The following is a 23,905-nucleotide window of genomic DNA, read 5'->3' on the forward strand; positions in this document are numbered from 1 at the left end:
GCCTCTTCTGAGCAGGTGAAAAACCCCATACAGGGCCCTTCACTGAGCCCTCCCCCTTCCCCTACCCCTCCCGGCGCTGCCTCGTCCCCCACGCTGGGAGGGGGGAGGTCAGGCTTGCAGTGTGGGAGATGCAGCAAAGGGGAGTGAGGTGGTGGGGGAGCATCATTCCAGATCCTTTCCCTCCAGCACCGCCCCCCACCTTCCCCATCAAAGTCGCTCCGGGAGGAGAGAGCATTCCAGGTGGAAGGAATGGCAAATGCAAAGGCTGTGGATTCAGGATGTGGAGGCGGGGAAAGCCTGCAAGCTTGGCTGGAACTGAGGTTCGGGGGCCCCCTGGGATTGCTCAGTGGAGAAGAACTTGTTTGACGAGAAGGGGGGAGAGAGAGAGAGAGAGAGAGAGAGAGAGAGAGAGAGAGAGAGAGAGAGAGGGAGAGAGAGAGAAAGAGAGAGAGAGATGCAGTGGACCCAGCCAGAGCTGAGGATGCCAGAGGCAGGGCAGTGGCTGGAGTCCATTCTGGCTCTGATCACAGTACTCTCCACCCTCTTGCCCTCAGGCAGGGGTGGTGTGGAGCGGTCAGGGTGATTCTCCTTGGTCCCCCTGCTCTGAATCCCTAGAATCCCTTAGCCGACTGTGCTCTGCCAGCTCTGTACCAGGCATTGGCTCATGGCTTTTTATGCATTCTTTCACTATGTTTTGTCTCCAGCCCTACAAGATCAGTATTATTCACTCTATTTTATAGATGAGAAAACTGAGGCTAAGACTTCCCCAAGGTCACTCAGGCATAAAAGGGAGTTCTGGGACTCGAATCCAGGACTGTTTCCAGAGATGGCAATTTTCCTGCTATGCGCTATACTGGCTTCAGCTGCTTTCCTGGAGTGCTTGCCATCCCCATAGCAACAGGAGAGGAAGGCTTGTGCTGAGAGCACTTTATAGTTTATGCAGGACTTGTTTTTTCTGCTCCTCACAACAGCCCTGTAGGCAGAGCTATTATCATCCCTATTTTATAGATAAGGAAACTGAGGCTCAGAGAGAGGGTGTGACTTGGCTAAGACAGAACCATTACGTGGCACAGTTGGGACTCAAACCCAGTTCTGGTGACTCTACATGTCTTTTTGCTTCCCCTTGCAGAGGGAGAAGTTCTGTTCCCTGATCTTATCAGCCTCAGGGGACAGAAAACAGGCAGGGGTTATTTTTTAGAACTGGGGAGAAAGGAATGGGGCTTGGTCTTCAGAACCTGGGATTTATGGGCAATGAATTATTTCATCGTTCCAGGTGATAACTCCTTGGGTAGTAGAGGGAGGGCTTGCCCCTCAAGACCAGCAAGCCCTCTCAAGTTCCAAGGTTGGGTTTTAAACTCCAGCCATGCTGCTTCTTGACTGGCTGGCCTTGGGCAAGTCACTTAACCTCTCTGTGCTTCCTTTATCTCATTTGTAAAATGATGATAATAACAGGACCTAATTTATAGGACTGCTGTAAGAATTTATGAGTTAATACCTATGAAACACTTAGCACATGGCTGGCACATAGCAAATGTTCAATGTTAGTGCTTATTGGCAGTGCTGTGCGGCTTGTGGGATCTTAGTTCCCTGACCAGGGATTGAACCCGTGCCCTCGGCAGTGAAAGCGTGGAGTCCTAACCACTGGACCATCAGGGAATTCCCAGTATTAGTATTAAGATGCACAACACTACTCCCTCTGAAAGCAACCTATCTCCATTGCCTAAAAGGAGAAACGAAGGCTCCTGTTGCCAGACAACTTTCAAGCAAAGCCCCAGAATCTTATCTAGTACGGGTAGTAACTGCTGACATCAATAATAATAATAACTATTATTAAGGTGAACATTCAACAACTGCTACTTATGTGCCAACTACTGTGCTAACTACTTCACATTTATTATCTCATTTAATCTTCACAGCTCTGGGAAATAGAAGCAATTATGATCCCCAGTTTACAGATAAGGAAACTGAGGCTCAGAGAGGTGAAGTCACCTGCCCAAGGTCACACAGCTAGGAATTGGTATAGATGTGATTTGAACCCAGGCTTGCCTGACTCCAGTCTTCTATCACAATTAAGGTCAGATGACAACTTGCCCAGTGCACAGGTGCTTATATCAGCTCTCTCCCAAATGCATCTCCAAGTGCACCTGCTGCTTCAGGCTCACCCCCTTCCATGCTGCGAAGACCAAGCATCATTTATGGAGTGACTTTTATGCGCCAGAATGTTTTATACACATTTCCACACTGAATCCTCACTCTCCACCTTATGCCCTTCTATCACTATTCCCATTTCTCAGAAGATTAGCTGAGGCACAGATGTGTGGTGACTGCTTAAGGTCATACAGTCCAGGGTGAGATGGCAGAGCCAAGATTCAAACCCAGGTGGGTTGGCCTCAAAGCAGGGACTATCAGAAAAGAACACAGACCCTTGGAGAACTGCCTCACTTTCAAGGCCAGGTTCCCTCCCCTGTAACACCTTATTTGTTTAGGCTCTAAGCAACAGCTCCGCCCTCCCTCCCCAATGCCACTATCCCCCTTGGCCTAGATGCCTTCCACACCCTTTCTCTTGGCCTGCAACACTTCTCCCAACTACCAGCGGCTTAGTCAACCCCCACTCACCAACTCACCTCTTCAGGAAGCTTCCTGTGTCTCCACCCCATTCCCTGACATTTACTCTCATAAACACATTGTACTTTGCCTCCTGTTCCTTATCCCGGTTTCTAACTGTATTTTGATTTGTCTGGTCATTTGTTTAACAACTTGTTTCCTCATCAAACTGTAAGCTCCATGAGGGTCTGAGTCTGTTTTGCTCCCCATTGTAGCTGCACCACTGGCAGGCTGCCCTACACATGGTCGATGTGTAATAATTTTTTACTGAATGGATGAATCCATGAATGAATAAATAGCTATCAGGCACTTTACACACATGACTCATTAATTCCACAATTAACTCATTGTATCCTCACAACTGCTCTGTTCCCATTTTAGAGAAGACTTAGGTGAGGCTGAGAGCTAGAAATTAGTGGAGCTTAGATTCAATCTTGGGTCAGTCTGCCCCTAAAGTCACTGACCTCTACATAGCACCTGCTGCCTCCCAGCACCCAGTGGCCACAGTCAGGATTTAAATAGTCATTGGTTGTCAGACCACACTGCCCAACTTGAGCCTGGAGGTCACTGACTCAGCAGGCACTGGGGCCTTGTCGGCACCACCCACTTGGTAGTTTCTGCCCTTCTAAAGTCTTAGGCTGCTCTCCCTCCCACTCCCTTTTTGGCTTCCTTCCTTTCCAGAGAGGGAAGAGGACTAGGAATTATAGCCAAGGCAGCCCTTCTGAGGAAAACAATTCCGTGGTGAAAAGAGCCCAGTTCTGAGAGCAGAGAGACATGGATTTAAGTCCTGGAATGGAGACTGCCCCTCTTGGAGCTTCTGCATCCTTGTTCTGGATTCTACCTGGGTTTCTGAACCACCTGTCATCCCTTATCCACTTCCTGATTCCTAGGCCCCCAGAAACAGCTCGGGTGCACCCCTAGGATCATTTTTCCCAGGAACCTTGGTGTAGCTGGGGGGTGGCCTGTGCCTAAGTTTATGGTGACCAGAGAGATGGGGGACTGGCCTGGCACCCTCAAGTCCCTCCCTGGAGTGCTAAGGGGTTGGGGGAGGGAAGTCTCTCTCAAGGGACACCACACCTGGAAGGGAGAAATACGGGAATGGAAGCCAAAAGATACAGGTTTGAGTCCCAGGGTCGTTTCAAATTCCCTGGGTGACTCAGGGTAAGTCATTGAGTTTTCAGTTTTCTCTTCTGCAAAACGAGGACAGTATCTGCCTTACAAAGTTGCTCTAGAGAACTAACTGAGGTACAGGTGAATTTGTCACACTGATACCCAGCCTGCAACCTTTCATAATCGACAAGGCGCACATATACACACTCATGCATGAATCCTTAACAAATACCCCAGGACACGAGGCAGATATGACTGCTCTTACTTTGCAGGACAAACTGAGACTCAGGTAAGTTCAGAGAGCTGTCTGAGGTCGCAGAGTGCGGTGGCGGCTGAACCAGGGTCCAACTCACCGGACCCTAGCCTTTCAGAACCAGCTCCCAACCCCAGGACCCCTAGCCTCGCCCCGGACGGATCCTATCACAGCGGGCTGGAGCCTATGATTCACTCTCCCCACCCTACTTTTTGCCCGGCCTGAGACCGGGAGGGAAGGGATAAAACTACCACCAATTTTAGGGGTGTGCACAGAAAGTTCATAGGCTTGACCCCTTCCTTCCACCAAAGGTATTGGTTATTTGGACTCTAACAAGACGAATTGGCCTCTCAATACACTTTGTACGCGTTTTTACACTTTCTTAGGTGGGATTTTCCTACTCTGAATTTAGGAGTTGGTTTAGTTTAAAATCCACCCCCACTTCACTTGGTTTGCCCCTTGCTGTTTACTCCGATTACGGAAGTAGCTCGGGTGGAGCTCCCGGGACAGTACCCTTGAGTACGTCGTTTGCGTAACTATTTAACTGACATTCTACTCAGGCCAATGGAATGCCAGGAAGCCCCAGGCGGGTGGGGCAGAGAGCCAATCAGGGCGTTTGGCGGGGTGTGGCTGCGTCCCGGGGCGGGGAATCGCGTAATGGCGGACGCGGGCCGGGTGAGCGCGGCTGGGGGCGTAGCGCGCTGAGGGGGGTCTGGCTGTGTGGCAGCCCGCGACGCGGCCGGCGAGAACAGACCCCGTGCGGAGAAGGGCGGCCGGCCGGCCAGCCCCTCTGTTGCTGAGGGCGACCGCGCGAGACCAGGTGAGCATCAAGTCCCCGCGGGCTGGCCGGGCCGTGAGGCGCCGGGCCTGGTCGGGCCGCCCCTCCCAAGCAGCGCAGGGTCCTGGGGGAGTGGGTGCCGCGCCTCCTGCAGCAGACCGGTGAGCGGTCAGCGAGGGGTGGCGTCTTACAATACACTCACCTCCCCAGGGAGAGGTGTGCCGGAGATCCCCTAGGAGACTTGGAGGGGTCCGCGAGTCTGTGAAGCTGTGAAAGTGTCCCAGGCTGACCTAGCTCTGCCACCAGCTCGTCGTGTGACCTTGGGCAAGTCACTTCCCTCTTTGGGCCTCGTTTTACCCATTTGTAAAACGAAGGCTTTGAAGACAGATGTACATGAGTTGGATCCCAGACGTTGTCTGAGATCTTGGGCAAGTTCTTCTCCAGGCGGAGCCTCAGTTTCCATATCTGGACCATGAAGGCGTTGAAGTGCTCTTTGAGACCTCTGGCCTAAGTTGCAGAGTGGAGGAGAGGAGAGGAGAGAGAGAGAGAGAGAGAGAGAGAGAGTGTGTGTGTGTGTGTGTGTGTGTGTGTACACGTACGTACGTGTGTGTACAGGATGGTCTGCAGAGTAAGGAGGAGAGTTAGCTAAAGGGTCCCATTGAGGAAGGCTCTGGATGGACCCTAGGCTGTGATGAGGTGAAGTCCCGATGTCTTGGTCCTCCAGGATCCTGGAGCCTCTGAGATGGGGGAAGTTTTATACAGTTAGTTCTCCATAGAATCAGAGAAGAGGAAGGAATCCTTGGAGCCTTTTGGGGCTATGATTGAAATTTAGGCCCCAAAGAATTCAGGAGGGTTAGGAGGAGGAGGAGGGGGAACATTTATGGTGCTCCTCCTGTGCATCAAACATATGTTCTTGTTAAATTTTTACAGCCTCACTTGAGAATTTACACATAAGGAAACTAAGTTTCAGAGGAGTTAAGTAACTTGCCCAAGGTCACACAGTAAGGTACACAGCTTACCAACATTAAGGTGTTTCCTTTGACAGTCACTGGGCAAGGGGGAATTGTCCACTTAAAGGAAGTTTGCTTTGTCACAGATGGGGGGCAGGTTCCGGTCCCAGACACTTGAATTGACTTCTGGCATGGAGACAGGATGGGTCTCGATCTCTGGATGGTTAATTATAAGTACATCCCCTTTGTTCAGTCTGTGAGTTGGAAAGGACCATTACTAAATTGTAAGTCACTTTGAAGTGGGTCAGAACCTCAGAGAACTCAGTTTGAATCCTGACTGCATGGCCTGTGGAAGAAAGTTCACCAACTATTGGTGCATAGACTTGACTCTTGGTTCAGAGCAGTGCTAGCTCAGTAGCTTTTTCTCTTCCCTAAGAAGGCCAAGTTTTCCTGGGATGGAAGAAATTTCCCATTTGTTAGTGCAACCCAAAGTCTTTGGACTCCTGGGGTGAAAGGTTCAATAGCCGGCCTCTTGATTAAGTGAAATACTCCTTTCTTTGTGCTCCCTGTTATTTGACTTCTAGATGAGTGAAGATTGTGGACTTGGAGTGGGTACTATAGATAAATTGCAGCCCTTAATTTTTCCAAGCCTCAGAGCTTTTTGTTAATCAAAATGGTAGGACAGCAGTGTGTATTGTTCTCATATGTCAACGGTAGGGAAGAAAATTGGAAGAGGAAGTTGCTGAGAAAGAGGGCGTTTCTTAGCATTGGAGCCAATATGTATTTCTTTGTTTGAAATTCTAAAACCAGAAAAGCAGCAACTGAAGGAGGAAGGAAGGAAAACTGAAACTCTTCTTCGCTTTGAAATATCTTTAAGGACTGTTCTGTTGCCGTCCCCTGTCCAAGGCTCTGCTTTCACAGAAAAAGTCAATTGTAATTTGTTCAACGTTCAGAAGTTGTATTCTAGAATGAAAGAATTTTAAATCTTAAACTTTCTGAGATAATTTTTAAAAAATCAGAACCGAATATGTTGTTTATTAGTGGAAGATTGTTTCAACATAATTACCAATTGCAGTCTTTGGGTTTTGTTTTTTTTTTAAACTGTGACTTAAATTAGTAGATTTCAATCTAAGAGGAATTGATCTAGATATTGCATAATGCAAATGTCCCCATCACCTGAAAAACAAGTAATGGTGTGTTTGTTTTTTGACGTTTGTTAAGTCTTTATAATGCTTTATTTACCGGATTGTGTATGTGTGAATAGTTAAGACACTGAGTTTATTGCATGTAAAATCTACATTCACTCAGCATTAGTTACATTTTCTATGTAAGATTTAGTCTTAATTAGTATACCAGTCTACAGTACCTTGGGGCCAAAAAAAAAAAAAGGGTTCTTGGGGCCAGTTGTGCTTCTGAAAATAGAATTTTTTGAATTTTGGAAAAGGAATATGGTACGTATCCTGTATGTTATGTAACATCCCAGAAAGGTGTGGGGCAGCACCTTGTAATCAAATGCATTACTATTTCTTCAGTAAAACATCAGAATGTTCACACCAACTGGGATAAGTAAATACTATACATAGCCTCATGTCATTTCATGTCAGGATTTGCCTCCAAATGAATAATGAAAAACTTGTTTTTTATAGCCTTTTGGATTTTGGAATTGCAGTTAAGGGATTGTGGACCTTTATGGATAAAACTTATATGATGACAATAACAATTACAAGGACAAATATTGTAAACCAAGCTAATTTTAAAGTCACGGATCCTGGGGCTTCCCTGGTGGCGCAGTGGTTGAGAGTCCGCTTGCCAATGCAGGGGACGCGGGTTCGTGCCCCGGTCCGGGAAGATCCCACATGTCGTGGAGCGGCTGGGCCCATGAGCCATGGCTGCTGAGCCTGCGTGTCCAGAGCCTGTGCTCTGCAACAGGAGAGGCCACAGCAGTGAGTGGCCCACGTACCGCAAAAAAAAAAATAAATTAATTAAAAAAAATAAAGTCACGGATCCTAAAAATAGTATTACATAGAAGACACATTTTTTCTTTCTTTCATGTGGCAGTCTTATTCTAATTAATATATGCCAATATTCATTTTTCCTTAAGTACCAAATTTTTCCTTTTAATACCATCATTGGGCCCTGTTTTAGATGTTTGAAGGACACCCTGCCCTCTTTTTTAAAAAAGTAATTTATAGGGTCTTGTGCTTCTCAATTTTTGTACAGCAGTTAAGAGAATTGTACCTTTTCCCATATAATTCAGAGAGAGACGAATCAGGTGAGGATCTGTAGATTCATGTTTGCAGAATTTTAAAGCTGATGTTCCCTTCCAGGTGGTCTTTAGTATAAGGTCATTACTGCTGGATGAGATTTAGATCAAAATTTTTTAATTTTTAATTTTTTAAGCCTCCACAATTTGTTCATCTTAGTAAGGAGCTTACTAAAATATATTTAGAGTATTGTTGTTGTTGTTGTTGTTTTTGTTGTACACGGGCCTCTCATTGTTGTGGCCTCTCCCGTTGCGGAGCACAGGCTCTGGACGCGCAGGCTCAGCGGCCATGGCTCACGGGCCTAGCCGCTCCGCGGCATGTGGGATCTTCCCGGACCGGGGCACGAACCCGTGTCCCCTGCATCGGTGGGTGGACTCTCAACCACTGCGCCACCAGGGAAGCCCTAGAGTATTTTTTATTTCAAGTGTATGCTATTTGAAAAACTAGAGTTTACCAGTCTTATGAATTTGGGTGATTTCTTTAAATGGCCAAGGACCTCTAGGAGCAAATTTACAGAAATTCAGTCTACTCTTTGCTTTTCTGGGGCACTTCAACTATAGAGTGAGGTGGACTGCTATTGGAGGTTAAAGAATTATTTCTTCTCTTTATTTATTTATTAAAGAATATTTATTTATTCATTTGGCTGTGTCAGGTCTTAGTTGAGGCATATGGGATCTTTTATCGTGGCGTGCGGTCTTCTCTAGTTGTGGCGCGCGGGCTCAGTAGCTGCGGTGCTCAGGCTTTCTAGTTGTGGCACACGGGCTCTAGAGTGCGTGCGCTTAGTTGCCCCACTGCATGTGGGATCTTAGTTCCCCAACCAGGGACCGAACCCGCATCCCCTGAATTGGAAGGTGGATTCTTAACCACTGGACCACCAGGGAAGTCCCTGTTTCTTCCCTCACTCCCTCCCTCCCTTCCTTCCTTCCTTCTCTTTCTTTCCTATATATTTATTTATTTATTTATTTTTGGCTGCATTGGGTCTTTGTTGCAGTGTGGTGCGCAGGCTTCTCATTGCGGTGGCTTCTCTTGTTGCGGAACATGGGCTCTAGGCATGCAGGCTTCAGTAGTTGTGGCACGTGGGCTCGGTAGTTGGGGCTCGCGGGCTCTAGAGTGCAGGCTCAGTAGTTGTGGCACATGGGCTTAGTTGCTCTGCAGCATGTGGGATCTTCCTGGACCAGGGCCCGAACCCATGTCCCCTCTATTGGCAGGCGGATTCTTAACCACTGCACCACCAGGGAAGTCCCTCTATTTCTTCTCTTTAAAAGAAGGCCCTTGACGGCATGAATTTGAGAGATTCTGGTCTTCAGGACAAACAACCACCTCTTTTGAGGGCCTCAGTTCATCTTCCTACTTGGGTTATCTCCATAGTTCCTGAGAATGGTACTTTCACTGTATGGGTGATAGAAGGGGTATGGAACAGTGTATCAGGAGTTGCAGGTGCAGTTGGTGTGTGACTGGACTGGGGAATAAGAGCAGTTGTTATCCAGACTACCTCAGTTTTTTTTGTTTCATAAGGATTGATAATATTATAAAAGGGTTATGAATTAGTGAACAAACATACTATTACAATTTCCTCTGTTGTGACTGTGGATAAGCTCTTCAACACAAGAACTGTATTTTATACTTCTTTTGTATTCTTTAACGCCTAAAGGCCAGGGCATCAGACTTGTTGCATCAGAATTTACCATCAAAAAATAAATTATATCTGGGAACTCCTTTGTCAGTAAACAACCAGGGTTGAGAACCATTGAGGTAAGCACATGGTAGGTGTTCAATAAATATATGTTGATAAATTTGCTCTTGGTTCTGGCATGAATTGGGTAGGGTGGAAGAGGACCCAGATTTTTTATAAAGTAAAATAGCTTTCCAGGATACCAACACGCATCCAACATTTGGCAGATCTGGATCCATAGTCAGTTCATTGCTAGTTACTCTACCAGCATAACCACCTTGACTTTGTGATCTAGGCAAGATTGAATACAGTCTTGTCAACAGGCAACTGCAAGTTTTATTTAATCCTTGGGTAGTGGCCTTACTGATGAATAAGATTGGTTGGGGTGACAGTCGCTAAATTGAAAGAATTCTTGGGGATTTGGGTTGGGGAGGTAGGCTCCTGGGCACCAGCAGTGCCAAGGGAAGAAGTAAAAAGTTATAATTTGACTGTGTCTCCAACACATAGCACAATGTATGGAACATAATTGGTGTTCCATAGTTTTTGTTGACTGAAAAAATGAATGGCTCTTTGTTTGAAAAGAGGCATATAAGTTGTGAAATAAGTTGCTTCCTACTCATCCTTCAGAGCTGAACTAAGATGTCATCTGTTCCATGAATCATTCCTAGGAAAAGTTGAGTGACTCCCTTGTATGTCTTCTCCTTCATTAAAGCATCTATCAGGTATTGTCAAATCAGATATCAGACAAATTATAAAACTCTTTCCCCTACCTAATAATGAGCTCCATAAGGGCTGGGCTGTATTGTTCATTTTTGTATGACTGGTGTGCAACACAGAATAAAGGCTTTTTTTTTTTTTTTTTGGGTCATGTGGCACATGGTATCTTAGTTTCCCGACCAGGGATTGAACCCGTGCCTCCTGCTTTGGAAGCGAGGAGTCTTAACCACCGAACTGCCAAGGGAAGTCCCAATAAAGGCAAAATAGATCCTAGTAATGTTTAATTTAGGCCTCTGTCTTCTACTTCATTCTTGTAGGCTTCTCTTTCTTCCAGTTCATGGTCTTTACTTTTCAGTTCAGATCAGCAAACATTTATTGAGAGGTAGGTCTTTGTTGGGCCTTGGGGTAGGGTTTCTTATCCTCGGTACTGTTGACATTTGGGCTGGATAATACCCTGTATTGTGATAGGCTGTGCTGTGCATTGTAGGATATTTAGCAGTATCTCTGACCTTTACCCACTACCTAGTATCACCCCCCCAACCCCCACCCCAGCTGTGACAACCAAAAATGTCTCCAGATATTGTCAAATGTCCTTTGGGGAGCAGAATTGCCCCCTGTTGAAAACTATGTCAAGGGTAAGGGTAGTGGGTTCATAGAGGGAAGTAAGTGTAGATGTCCTCACGTGTGTACTATCCTTTCATTTGTTCTTTCTGGTTATACAGTCTCTTGTCTCTGACTTTTGGATAAGAAAGAAAAATGAAGGAAATCAGCAGGTGACAGCCTTAAAAAAGCACCATTTTTTTTTCTGTCTAAACTTTATTTTATTTGGTTTAAATATATTAGAGCAGTACAGACAGCTGAATTATTTACACAGATTTTTGTAAATTCAGTTTCCACCACTGATTAGGTGGAGTAAAGAACTACTAGAATATTACTACCTTGAATAAAAGACTCAGCTTTTCTCAGAAAAGCTGTTTAACACCTAAAGAATAACCAGCATTTTTTTTTTTTTTTTTTTGGTGGTACGTGGGCCTCTCACTGTTGTGGCCTCCGGACGCACCCGCTCAGCGGCCATGGCTCAAGGGCCCAGCTACTCTGCGGCATGCGGGATCTTCCCAGACCAGGGCACGAACCCGCGTCCCCTTCATTGGCAGGCGGACTCCCAACCACTGCGCCACCAGGGAAGCCCCCAACATTGGTTTTATAGAGAACTTGCCAGGACTTGTCAGGATTCTTCTCAGCTAACTTTTGAGCTTCATGGCTAAGATATAATACATCTTCTAGTGTTCCTACATAGATACTTTATAACTCTAAAAAACATGTTTAGCTAATGAGCATGTTTTTCTAAGCTCAGTATTTTTTGTGATAGTAGATTGGTCAAGGCAGTGGTCCCAGTGGGCATTCATAAAATGATGACAGATTAGTAGTAACACTGGGGAACTTCACTCCTTTGGCCAGCCTTCTACAATATAACATAATCATTCATGTCTTAGTCACCATTAAAGTGAAGTTGAATGAGTGTTTTTTTTCCTGTTCCATTTGAAGTTATGAATAGTACTCTAGAGAATTCAAATGTATAGTTATGAATGGTATCTCAGAATAGTTACCATTTATGCAAGTGAGACACACTTCTTAACTTAGGAACCAAACAGAATTGAATTAGAAAAGAGAAGAATAGAAACAAGAATTGTTGAATGCTTGCAGAGGAAATAATGTTCAGATAAAGAAGTACCTCAGAAAACTTTGGTCTCCATCATGATTTCTATACACTAATAAAGAAAAACAGTTTGAGGTTGATGGGAGAGGCTATTAAACTTTGCCTATGATATTACCTTTCAAGCTGTTTTTCTTTTCTGGTAAAATATGGAAAAGCTTGAGACATAGTCTCTTAGTTATAAGATTAATTCTAGTTGAACCAGGTTAAGTTTCTTACTTTTTTTTTTTTAATTTAATTTTATTTTTGGCTGCATTGGGTCTTCGTTGCTGCGCACGGGCTTTCTGTAGTTGCGGCGAGCAGAGGCTACTCTTCGTTGCGGTGCGCGGGCTTCTCATTGTGGTGGCTTCTCTTGTTGCGGAGCATAGGCTCTAGGCCTGCGGGCTTCAGTAGTTGTGGTTCGCAGGCTCTAGAGCGCAGACTCAGTAGTTGTGGCACACGGGCTTAGTTGTTCCGTGGCATGTGGGATCCTCCTGGACCAGGGCTCGAACCTGTGTGCCCTGCATTGGTAGGTGGATTTTTAACTACTGCGCCACCAGGGAAGCCCAAGTTTCTTACTTTTAAATTTATTTATTTTATTTATTTATTTTTGGCTGCATGGGGTCTTCATTGCTACACATGGGCTTTCTGTAGTTGTGGCGAGTGGGGGCTGCTCTTCGTTGTGGTGTGCAGGCTTCTCACTGCAGTGGCCTCTCTTGTTGTGGAGCACGGGCTCTAGGCACACAGGCCTCAGTAGTTGTGGTGTGCGGGCCTCAGTAGTTGCGGCATACGGGCTCAGTAGTTGCGGCTCATGGGCTCTAGAGCACAGGCTCAGTAGTTTTTGGCGCGCGGGCTTAGTTGCTCCACGGCATGTGGGATCTTCCCCAACCAGGGCTTGAACCCGTGTCCCCTGCATTGGCAGGCGGATTCCTAACCACTGCACCACCAGGGAAGTCCAAGTTTCTTATTTTTAGAATATAGAGGCCCTTTTGGGAAGAAGCAGTGGTTCAACTCAGTTCCAGTTTGAGTGAATATGTGTGTTTATATGCACACATACATACTTACACACATATCTATGATGTGGCTTACGGGGACATTTAAATTTTGTAATTGACATAGTAAAGTAATGAGCAGTTCTTTTACCCTCAGTATTTAGAATTGAGACCTTTTTCTGCTGTGATTATGCCATTGTTCTAGCAAGTCCTCAGTCTAGAAAGCTTTCTTCAAATCGTATCTTGAGTAATTGTTTTTAACTGTGTAGAAGGAGGTCTTAGGTCATGTCCATGATGTTCCCTTCCATTCACAATTGAGAACTGTAAGTAAATTTCCCTTTTTAGAATACTGCTACTCTTTAAAGAATAGTTTTCCCGATAACAAAGCCATTTGTGGAATTATGAGAAGTATAAGACCAACTTTGCCCCCTTTATACCTTTAAAGTTCCTTCAACATTCATTGGGTGATAATTTGCAAAGCACAGTGATATATATGTATTGTTACAGTCCGTCCCCAGCATTGAGATAAATTATGTTATGCTGCATTTTTTATTTTTATTTATTTATTTTATGCTGCATTTAAAAATATATATATTTATTTGGCTGCGCTGGGTTTTAGTTGCGGCACGTGGGATCTTCCTTGCGACATGCGGGAATCTTTTAGTTGCGGCATGCGGGATCTTAGTTGTGGCATTTGGGATCTAGTTCCCTGACCATGGATTGAATCCAGGCCCCCTGCTTTGAGATCTCGGAGTCTTAAACCACTGGACTACCAGGGAAATCCCAGTAGCTACATTTTATACAGATAAACAGGCTCAGAGAGGTTAAGTAACTTCCTTAAAGTCACTCAACTAATAAATAACAGATTTGAGATTGAACCCTGTCTTTTTCTTTTTAAAATGAGATTTTTTTAAAGGTAAGATTTACACACGGTAGAATGCATAAAAATGCAAGTATATAATTAGATGCGTTTTGACAAATGTAAAGACATGTGTGGCCAATACCCAATCAAGAGATAGAATGTTTCCATAACCTTCCAAAGTTCCCTCATACCCCCTTCCAGTCAGTCCCTGCTATCTTATAGGCAACCACTGTTGTGATTTCTATCCTCACATATTAATTTTTCCTGTTCTTCACTCATACAGTATGCACGCTTGTGTCTGAATTCTGTTCAACGTAAAGTTTTTGAGATTAATCCATGTTGATGTGTATATCAGTATCAACCCAAGCCTTTTAGTGCATATCTAGAGTTCTTTCCAACAAACTACAACTGCTCATTTGCTAATTCTTACTTCACACATCCTTTTTTTTTTTTTTTTTTTGCTTTGGTATTTGCATGTAATTTACTTCCTTTTTCTAATATACTAGATGTATTTGTTTTTAAAATCGCTTCGAAATTACAAAAGTAATACATGATCATTGCAACAAATTACACAATTAGAAGTGAATAAAGCGTGAAAGTTTTCCTCAGATTTATTTTTATTTCTGCCTTTTTCCAATTATGAAAATGAGTGCTCTTTGTTTAAAAAAAAAGCCAAATTCAAAAAATAAGAAGCAGAGAATAAGAATCGCTCATAATCCCACTAGTTAGCATTTTGATATCTTTTCCTCTTTCTCTGCACTTTGTTTACCATGGCTGAGACCACAGTTGAGGGATTTTTAGGCTTCCCTACTTTTTAAAAATTTATTTATTTTTGGCTGTGTTGGGTCTTTGTTGCTGCATGCAGGTTTTCTCTATTTGCAGCAAGCGGGAGCTACTCTTTGTTGCGGTGCAGTGCACAGGCTTCTCATTGCGGTGGCTTCTCTTGTTGCGGAGCACAGGCTCTGGGCACACAGGCTTCAGTAGTTGTGGCTCGCGGGCTCTAGAGTGCAGGCTCAGTAGTTGTGGCGCACAGGCTTAGTTGCTCCGTGGCATGTGGGATCTTCCCGGACCAGCGCTCGAACCCACGTCCTCTGCATTGGCAGGTGGATTCTTAACCACTGCGCCACCAGGGAAGTCTGAGGCTTCCCTTCTTATATTAGGTTTCTCACATCCTCATTAATCAGTTCTTATTATTTCAGTGTTCATGCTTGTGGCCACCCTAAATCTGAGTATCTACCTGGCAGTGTGACCTTGGCTGGGCTGGGCTCATCAAGCAAACTGTACACTCCTTCATCACTCACCTTATTCTTGCATACCCAACACCCAACATTTCTTGCAAAGTAGGAGGCAGTTAGTTCTGTGGTTATGAGTATAGATTCTGGAGTCAGTCCATCTGTTTTCAAATGTAGGCTCCTCCACTTACTAGCTCTGTATGTACCCTTAGGCAATGAATCTCTTAGCTTCAGTTTTCTCATCTGTAAAGATGGGGACCTGGCTAATTTTACTGTAAAATATGGAGCATATCTCAAAGGATTTTAGAAGGATTAAATGACATCATTACTTAGTCCATTGCTCAAATAATGTTAACAGTTGTTATAAATTAAGACAATCAATGGCATGTTTGGTTGGATATGTCATCTATCTAGCCCAGAGTTCTGCTGCTTGTGGGAAAGGGATGAAAATGTCAACTTCAAAATTTAGGGCTATGTTGCCTAAAGTTTATAATTTCTCTTAGGAAGGAGGTTCTTATGGAAATGTTGCCTATGAGTTTATCTAGACTATCTTTGAATTATTTTTTCTTACATTCTGTACTCCCTATCTGAATAATGAGTTTTATTACTTTATACACTGGATTGGCCAGTAAACTATTACTTTTTATTAGTCCTAATAAAAGTAATAAGTGTATACTATGTGTCAGGCATTGTGCCTATTTCTATCCTCATAGCAATCCTTCAAATTAGTTATTTACAGATGAGAAAAGCGAGGCTCAAAGAAATTAAGCAACATGTGCACTGTCACACAGCTAAACCTACTGGGATTAGAACTCAGTTCTTTCCTCCCTCCACTTCCTTTCCCTTCCTCTTACCTCTTCCCTTCCCTTTTTCTACATAAAACTTCTGTCTTTGTGATTCTAAAACCTAGGTTTAAAATTTTTTTTAAAATATACTTTATTGTTTCTTTAGATTTCTAACTACATTGTAACTTCTAAAATTTGATGCAGTCTCTACCATTTCACACCCTTTTTGTTTCATACTAATGTGTCCTTTATATATCTATATTAAAAAATATGTATGCATACATAAGCTTCTCTGTTCTTTGGTCTTTTGGGATACCTTTCTAGGCCTTATGTATCTATTTTACCATTTTTGTGCTATGATGGCCACAACTGCACATTCTATTCTAGGTACAGATATGCTTTGGTTTGTACAAGGGCAGGATAATGTGTTCTCTGTTTTCAAAGCCTTCGTAATAACAACCAGCATTTTGTTGCCTTTTTGTAGCTGTATTCAGCATAAGTCCAGGGACTCTGAAACCCTTTTCTTGTATTGTAACAGGTAGCTTTATAGCTCATCATCTGATAATTATAATTTGGACTATTTTTCCATTACTGCATTACCTTATTTTTGTCTACATGGAAGCTATTTTCCACATTTCTCAACACACAACTTTGTACCATCATATTTCTAGCTACTGCTTTAGAGTCATCTGCAAACTGGGAAGATGTCACTAGACAGTTTTTTCTTTTTTTTGCGGTACGCGGGCCTCTCACTCCTGTGGCCTCTCCCGTTGCGGAGCACAGGCTCCGGACGCGCAGGCTCAGCGGCCATGGCTCACGGGCCCAGCCGCTCCACGCCATGCGGGATCCTCCCAGACCGGGGCACGAACCCGTATCCCCTGCATCGGCAGGCGGACTCTCAACCACTCCGCCACCAGGGAAGCCCTAGACAGTTTTTTCTAGATAATTTCTAAAAATATTACTTGTGATAGGTTTCAGCATTAATCCTTGGGGGACCCCTTTGTTCATACATCTTTATCTAGAGAAGGTACTATATCAGAACACTCTTATTTCTGTTTCTAAATGAAGTCTCTGGGGAAAAAAAATTAGTCTTCTTAAATAATATTTACTGTTTTCAGTTGCCTTTGGAAGAGTTTTTTTTTTAAATTTTAATTCTGTTTAATTTACATTATATCACGTATCCTCTCACTTCAGATATGCATATGTTTTACCTGAAACCTTGCCAACAGTAGGTTCTCTGTAAGGCTTTGATATATTAAATGTTCAACAATAAGATAATGCCCAGTATTGGGTTATTAGTTTAACATTCAACAAATAATTACTGAGTATATGTTATGTGCCAAATACGAAGAATACAACTCAGTGACTATGAGAGACAAGGTCCCTGCTCTCATGCAGTTTAAGAAGCCTTGGGTAGACAATAAACAAATAAACACAAATAAAATATTGAAAGACTGTGATATGTTAGGAAGAGAATAAAATAGGGTGCTATAATAGAGATAATAGAGGAACTTAGAGATGGTCAGGAAAGGCTTCTCTGAGGAGGTGACAAACCAAAACTGAAGAATGAAAAAGAATGAGCCAAATGAAGAGGTGAGGAAAGAGTTCCAACATAGAATGAACTAAGAGCAAAGGTATTTCAAAGCTTTGTAAGACTGATAAAGGAGTTTTATTTTTAAGTAAAATGGGAAGTCTTGGTGAGTTTTTTTTTTTAATTGAGGTACTTGAAAAGTTTTTTTTTTAACATTTTTTTTTTTTTTTTTTTGGTGGCCGCACTGCGAGGCTTGTGGGATCTTAGTTCCCTGACCAGGGATTGAACCCAGGCCTTCGCAGTGAAAGCATGGAGTCCTAACCACTGGACCGCCAGGGAATTCCCTAAAAAAACTTTTTTTTTTTTTGCGGTACGCGGGCCTCTCACTGTTGTGGCCTCTCCTGTTGCGGAGCGCAGGCTCCGGACGCGCAGGCTCAGCGGCCATGGCTCACAGGCCCAGCCGCTCCGCGACATGTGGGATCTTCCCGGACCGGGGCACAAACCCGCGTCCGCTGCATCGGCAGGCGGACTCTCAACCACTGCGCCACCAGGGGAGCCCTAAAAAAACGTTTTAATGTAAAATTTCAAGCATATATAAAAGTAAATGGTATAATGAACCCCTGTGTATCTGTTTCCTAACTTCAACAATTATTAATGCATGACTAATCTTTTTTCTAATATCCTATCTCCTCCCCTAATGTTATTTTTTTCAACAGTTAATGTAGCTTTTATTTATTTTTATTTTTTAAGCTTTGAGATATAATTGACAAAAATCTTGTATATTAAGGTATACAACATGATAGTTTGATACATGTATATGTTGTGAAATGATTAACCACAATCAAGCCAGTTAACACATATTGATACATCACCTCATGTAGTAACCATATTGATGCATCACCTCAAGTAGTAACCATTAATAATGTAACTTTTATTTAAAATTACTATCTAGCCTGTAGACTGCAGCAGTTTAAATACTTGAATTAACAGTGCTTTCGTTTCATTTTTACAACAGTTTTATTGAGATATTATTGGCATACAATAAACCCCATACATTTAAAATATAAAATTTGATAAGTTTTGACATATGTATATACCATTAAAGCCACCACCATAATCAAGATAATGAACATATTCATCACCCCTAAATCTTTCCTCCTTTGTAATCACTCCCTCCTGCTCCGATGCCTCCCCCCACACCCCCAGGCCATAGGCAACCACTGATCTGCTGTCTATCACTATAAATTATTTTGAATCTTCTAGAATTTTATATGATCATACAGTATGTGCTCATTGATGGGGGCGGAGGTCTGGTGTCTTTCATTTGGGATAATTATTTTGAGATTCATCCATGTTGTTGCAAGTTTCACTAGTTGCTGAGTAATAATGCATTACATGAATATGGTAATTTGTTCATTCATTCACCTGTTGCTGGACATTTGGGTGGTTTCCAGTTTGGGGCTGTTACAAATTAAGCTGCTGTGAACATTTGTGTACAAGTCTTTTTGTGGACATTTTTTTTTAAATTAATTAATTATTTGTTTATTTATTTCTGGCTGTGTTGGATCTTTGTTGCTGTGCTCAGGCTTTCTCTAGTTGTGGTGAGTGAGGGCTACTCTTCGTTGTGGTGCTCGGGCTTCTCATTGCGGTGGCTTCTATTGTTGCAGAGCACAGGCTCTAGGCATGCGGGCTTCAGTAGTTGCAGCACAGGGTCTCAGTAGTTGCGGCATGCAGGACCTAGAGTGCGCAGGCTTCAGTAGTTGCGGTGTGCAGGCTCAGTAGTTGTGGCGCGTGGGCTTAGTTGCTCCACAGCAGGTGGGATCTTCCTGGACCAGGGATCGAACCCGAGACATTTCTTTTTAATTTTTAAAATTGAAATACAATTTACATGCCAAACAATTTGCCATTTAAAGTATGGAATTCAGTGTTTTTTAGTATATTCACAAGGTTATGCTGTCATCACCACTGTTTAATTCCAGAACATTTTTATCACCCCAGAAAAAAACCCCATACCTATTAGGAGTCACTCCCCATTCCCCCCTTCCCATGCCCTACACAACCATTAATCTACTTCCTATGTCTGTGAATTTGCCCATTCTGGACATTTCATATAAATTCAGTCATATAATATGTGGTCTTTTGTAATTGGCTTCTCTCACTTAGCATAATGTTTTCAAGCGTTCATCATGTTGTAGGCTTGTATCAGTACTCCGTTGTATGGATGTAACACTTTTATTTATCTATTCATCAGTTGATGGACATTTCAGTTGTTACTACTTTTTGGCTGTTATGAATAACGGTGCTATAGCATTCTTGTACAGATTTTTTGTGTGGACATACGTTTTCATTTCTCTAGAGTATGTACCTGTGAGTGGATTTGCTGGGTCATATAATAACTCTTTTTGAGGAACTGCCAGACTGTTTTCCAGTGTAGCTGCACTATTTTATTTTATTTATTTATTTTTATTTTTTTGCCGTACGCGGGCCCCTCACTGCTGTGGCCTCTCCCGTTGCGGAGCACAGGCTCCGGACTCGCAGGCCCAGCGGCCATGGCTCACGGGCCCAGCCGCTCCGCGGCACGTGGGATCCTCCCAGACTGGGGCACGAACCCGCATCCCCTGCATCGGCAGGTGGACTCCCAACCACTGCGCCACAAGGGAAGCCCATGCTGCACTATTTCACATTTCCACCAGCAGTGTGTGATTCCAGTTTTTCCACATCCTCACCAGTATTTCTTATCTGTTTTTTTGATGATAGCCATCCTAGTGGGTGTGAAATGATATCTCATGGTTTTTTTTGTGTGTGTTATTTATTTATTTTTTTGAAGTATAGTTGATTTAACAATGTTGTGTTAGTTTCTGGTGTACAGCAAAGTGAATCAGTTATACGTACATATATATGTATATTCGTTTTCCGATTCTTTTCCATTATAGTTTATTACAGGATATTGAATATAGTTCCCTGTGCTATACGGTAGGATCTCATTGTTTATCTATTTTATTTTAATATTCACTTATTTTATTTATTTACTTATTTTTTGGCTCTGTCGGGTCTTAGTTGCAGCATGCGGGATCTTCGTTAAGGCATGTGGGATCTTTTGTTGTGGCGCGCAGGCTTCTCTAGTTGTGGAGTGCGGGTTTTCTCTTCTCTAGTTGTGGCACGCAGGCTTTCTCTTCTCTAGTTGTGGCACGCAGGCTGCAGGGTGCGTGGGCTCTGTAGTTGCGGCGTGCAGGTTCCAGGGCTCCTGGGCTCTGTAGTTTGCAGCACGTGGGCTCTCTAGTTGAGGCGCGCGAGCTCAGTAGTTGTGGCACACTGGTTTAAGCTGCCCTATGGCACGTGGGAACCTAGTTCCCCGATCAGGGATCGAACCCACGTCCCCTGCATTGGAAAGCAGATTCTTTACCACTGGAACACCAGGGAAGTCCCTGTTCATCTATTTTATATATAGTAGTTTGTATCTGCTAATCCCAAACTTCTAGTTTATCCTCCCCCCAGTATCTCATGTTTTGATTTCCATTTCCCTAATGACTAGTGATGTTGAGCACTTTTCATGTGTTTGTTGGCTATTTGTGTATCTTCTTTGGAGAATGTCTATTTAAATGTTTTACCCATTCATAAGTAGGTTCATTCATCCTTTTATTATTGAGTTGTAATAGTTTTATATATATTCTGGGTACAAGTCCCCTATCAGATATGATATGTAAATATTTTCTTTTCATTTCTGTGGGTTGTCTTTTTACTTTCTTGACCATGACCTTTAAAACACAGAAATTTTTCAGTTTTGGTGAAGTATAGTTTATCTATTTTTTCTTTGTTGTTTGTGCTTTAGGTGTCATATCTAAGAAACTATTGCCTAATCCAGGATTGCGAAGATTTACACCTGTGTTTTCTTCTAAGAGTTTTATACTTTTAGATCTTATATTTAAGCCTTTGATCCATTTTGAGTTAATTTTTAGTATGGTGTTAGGTAGGGGCTCAACTTTATTATTTTTTTTAAAGAATTTAAAAAAATTATTTATTTTTTATTTTGGCTGTGCTGGGTCTTCATTGCTGCACGTGGGCTTTCTCTAGTTGTGGCGAGTGGGGGCTACTCTTCGTTGTGGCGCGCAGGGTTCTCACTGCGGTGGCTTCTCTTGTTTTGGAGCACAGGCTCTAGGCGCACAGGCTTCAGTAGTTGTGGCATGCAGGCTCAGTGGTTGTGTCTTGTGGACTCTAGAGCGCAGGCTCAGTAGTTGTGGCACATGGGCTTAGTTGCTCTTCAGCATGTAGGATTTTCCCGGACCAAGGATCGAACTCATGTCCCCTGCATTGGCAGGTGGATTCTTAGCCACTGCACCACCAGGGAAGTCCCGGGGTTCAACTTTATTCTTTTGCATATGAATATCCAGTTGTCCTAGCACCATTTATTGGAAAGATAAGTTGTTCCCCATTGCATTTTCTTTCATCCTTTTCCAAGATAAATTGACCATAAATGTATGGGTTTATTTTGGGGTTCTCAGTTCTATTCCACTGATCTGGATGTCTGTTCTTAATGCCAGTATCACACAGTCTTGATTCCTGCAGCTCTTTTGTAAGTTTTGATATAAAAACAGTATGAGTCCTTCAATTTTGTTCCTTTTTCAGTATTGTTTTGACTTTGCTGAGTCCCTTGCACTTCCATATGAATTTAGGCTCAGCTTGTCAATTTCAGCAAAAAAAAAAAAAACCATCTGGGATTTTGATAGGGATTTTATTGAATCTGTAGATTGATTTAGGGAGTATCGCCATCTGAACAGTATTAAGTCTTTCAGTCCATTAATATGGGATGTCTTTTCCTTTATTTAGGTCTTTAAATGTTTTCTAGGTTTTGAAGCCTTAATGTACAAGTCTTACACTTCTTTTATTAAATTTATTCCTAAATCTTTCTAAACTTTTTTTTTTTTTTTTTTTTGTGGTACGCGGGCCTTTCACTGTTGTGGCCTCTCCCGTTGTGGAGCACAGGCTCCGGACGCGCAGGCTCAGCGGCCATGGCTCACAGGCCCAGCCGCTCCGCAGCATGTGGGATCTTCCCGGACCGGGACACGAACCCGTGTCCCCTGCATCAGCAGGCGGACTCTCAACCACTGTGCCACCAGGGAAGCCCTAAACTTATTTATTTTGTTGCATTTGTAAGTGAAATTATTTCCTTAATTTCATTTTTGGATTGTTTATTGCTAATGTGTAGAAATAAAATTGAATTTTGTGTATTGATCTTGTATCCTGCTGCCTTGCTTCTAACAGTTTTTTTGGTGGATTCCTTAGCATTTTCTATTGATATAAGATCATGTCATCTGCAAATAGAGTTTTACTTCTTCATTTCCAATCTCATGCCTTTTATTTCTTTTTCTTACCTGATCGCCCTGGCTGGAACCTCCAGTACAATACTGTACAGAAGTGATAAGAATGGATATTGTAGTCTTGTTCCTGACCTTAGGGGGAAGTCTTTGTCTCGTTTTGATAGTACAGTAATACTGGTCTCATAGAATAAGTTCAGGCTTGTTTGCCCTTATTTTTTTTTTTTATTCTTTTTTTTTTTTTTGCGGTACGCGGGCCTCTCACTGTTGTGGCCTCTCCCGTTGCGGAGCACAGGCTCTGGACGCGCAGGCTCAGCGGCCATGGCTCACGGGCCCAGCCTCTCTGCAGCATGTGGGATCTTCCCGGACCAGGGCACGAACCCGTGTCCCCTGCATTGGCAGGCGGACTCTCAACCACTGCGCCACCAGGGAAGCCCTTGTTTGCCCTTATTTTTGAAGCAGATCCCAGACTTCATTTCATTTGTAAATATTTCAGCATACATCTCTAAAATACAAGTATTTCCCCTACTGAAACATGATTATATTAACATTGTCACACTGCAGTATCTTTAAATATCCAGTCAGTTAAAACATTTTAAGCAGGGGGTGGGTATGTAATATGATTTCCTTTTTTTTTTTTTTTTTGCGGTACGGGAGCCTCTCACTGTTGTGGCCTTTCCTGCTGCGGAGCACAGGCTCCGGATGCGCAGGCTCAGCGGCCATGGCTCATGGGCCTAGCCACTCCCCAGCATGTGGGATCCTCCCGGACCGGGGCATGAACCTGTGTCCCCTGCATCGGCAAGCGGACTCTCAACCACTGCGCCACCAGGGAAGCCCTGATTTCCATTTTTAAAAGATTAATCCAATTGCTGCAAAGAAAATGGATTATTTGGGGGCAGGAATTGACCAAGGTGAATAACAGAAGTCCAGGGAATGATGGAGACTTCAACTAGGTTGGTGGAAAAAGAAATGAAAAGAAGTAGATGTGTTTAGTATGTATTTTGGAGGTAGAGCTGATAGGCTTGATGGTGAATTGGATGTGTGGGTCAAGGAAGAAAAGGAGGATTGAGCATGCCTTCCTTCTGGAAACTCTTCTCTTAGCTTTTATGACAAGGCATTGTTCTGATTCTCCTACATTTCTTGATGCTTC

General features: G+C 43.2%; 1 protein-coding gene across 1 annotated transcript in view; it reads left to right on the forward strand.

Annotated features, from left to right (window-relative positions):
- Positions 1 to 4,616: 4,616 nt before the first annotated feature.
- Positions 4,617 to 23,905, forward strand: part of WASF2 (WASP family member 2) — a 72,106-nt gene continuing 52,817 nt past the window's right edge. The window contains exon 1 of the mRNA XM_081223467.1: positions 4,617 to 4,787. The gene's annotated coding sequence lies outside the window, so the exon portion shown is untranslated. The remainder of the gene's footprint in view (positions 4,788 to 23,905) is intronic.

The sequence above is a fragment of the Mesoplodon bidens genome, assembly GCF_964165515.1.
Source record: "Mesoplodon bidens genome assembly, chromosome: 2".
Classification (NCBI taxonomy): Eukaryota; Metazoa; Chordata; class Mammalia; order Artiodactyla; family Ziphiidae; genus Mesoplodon; species Mesoplodon bidens.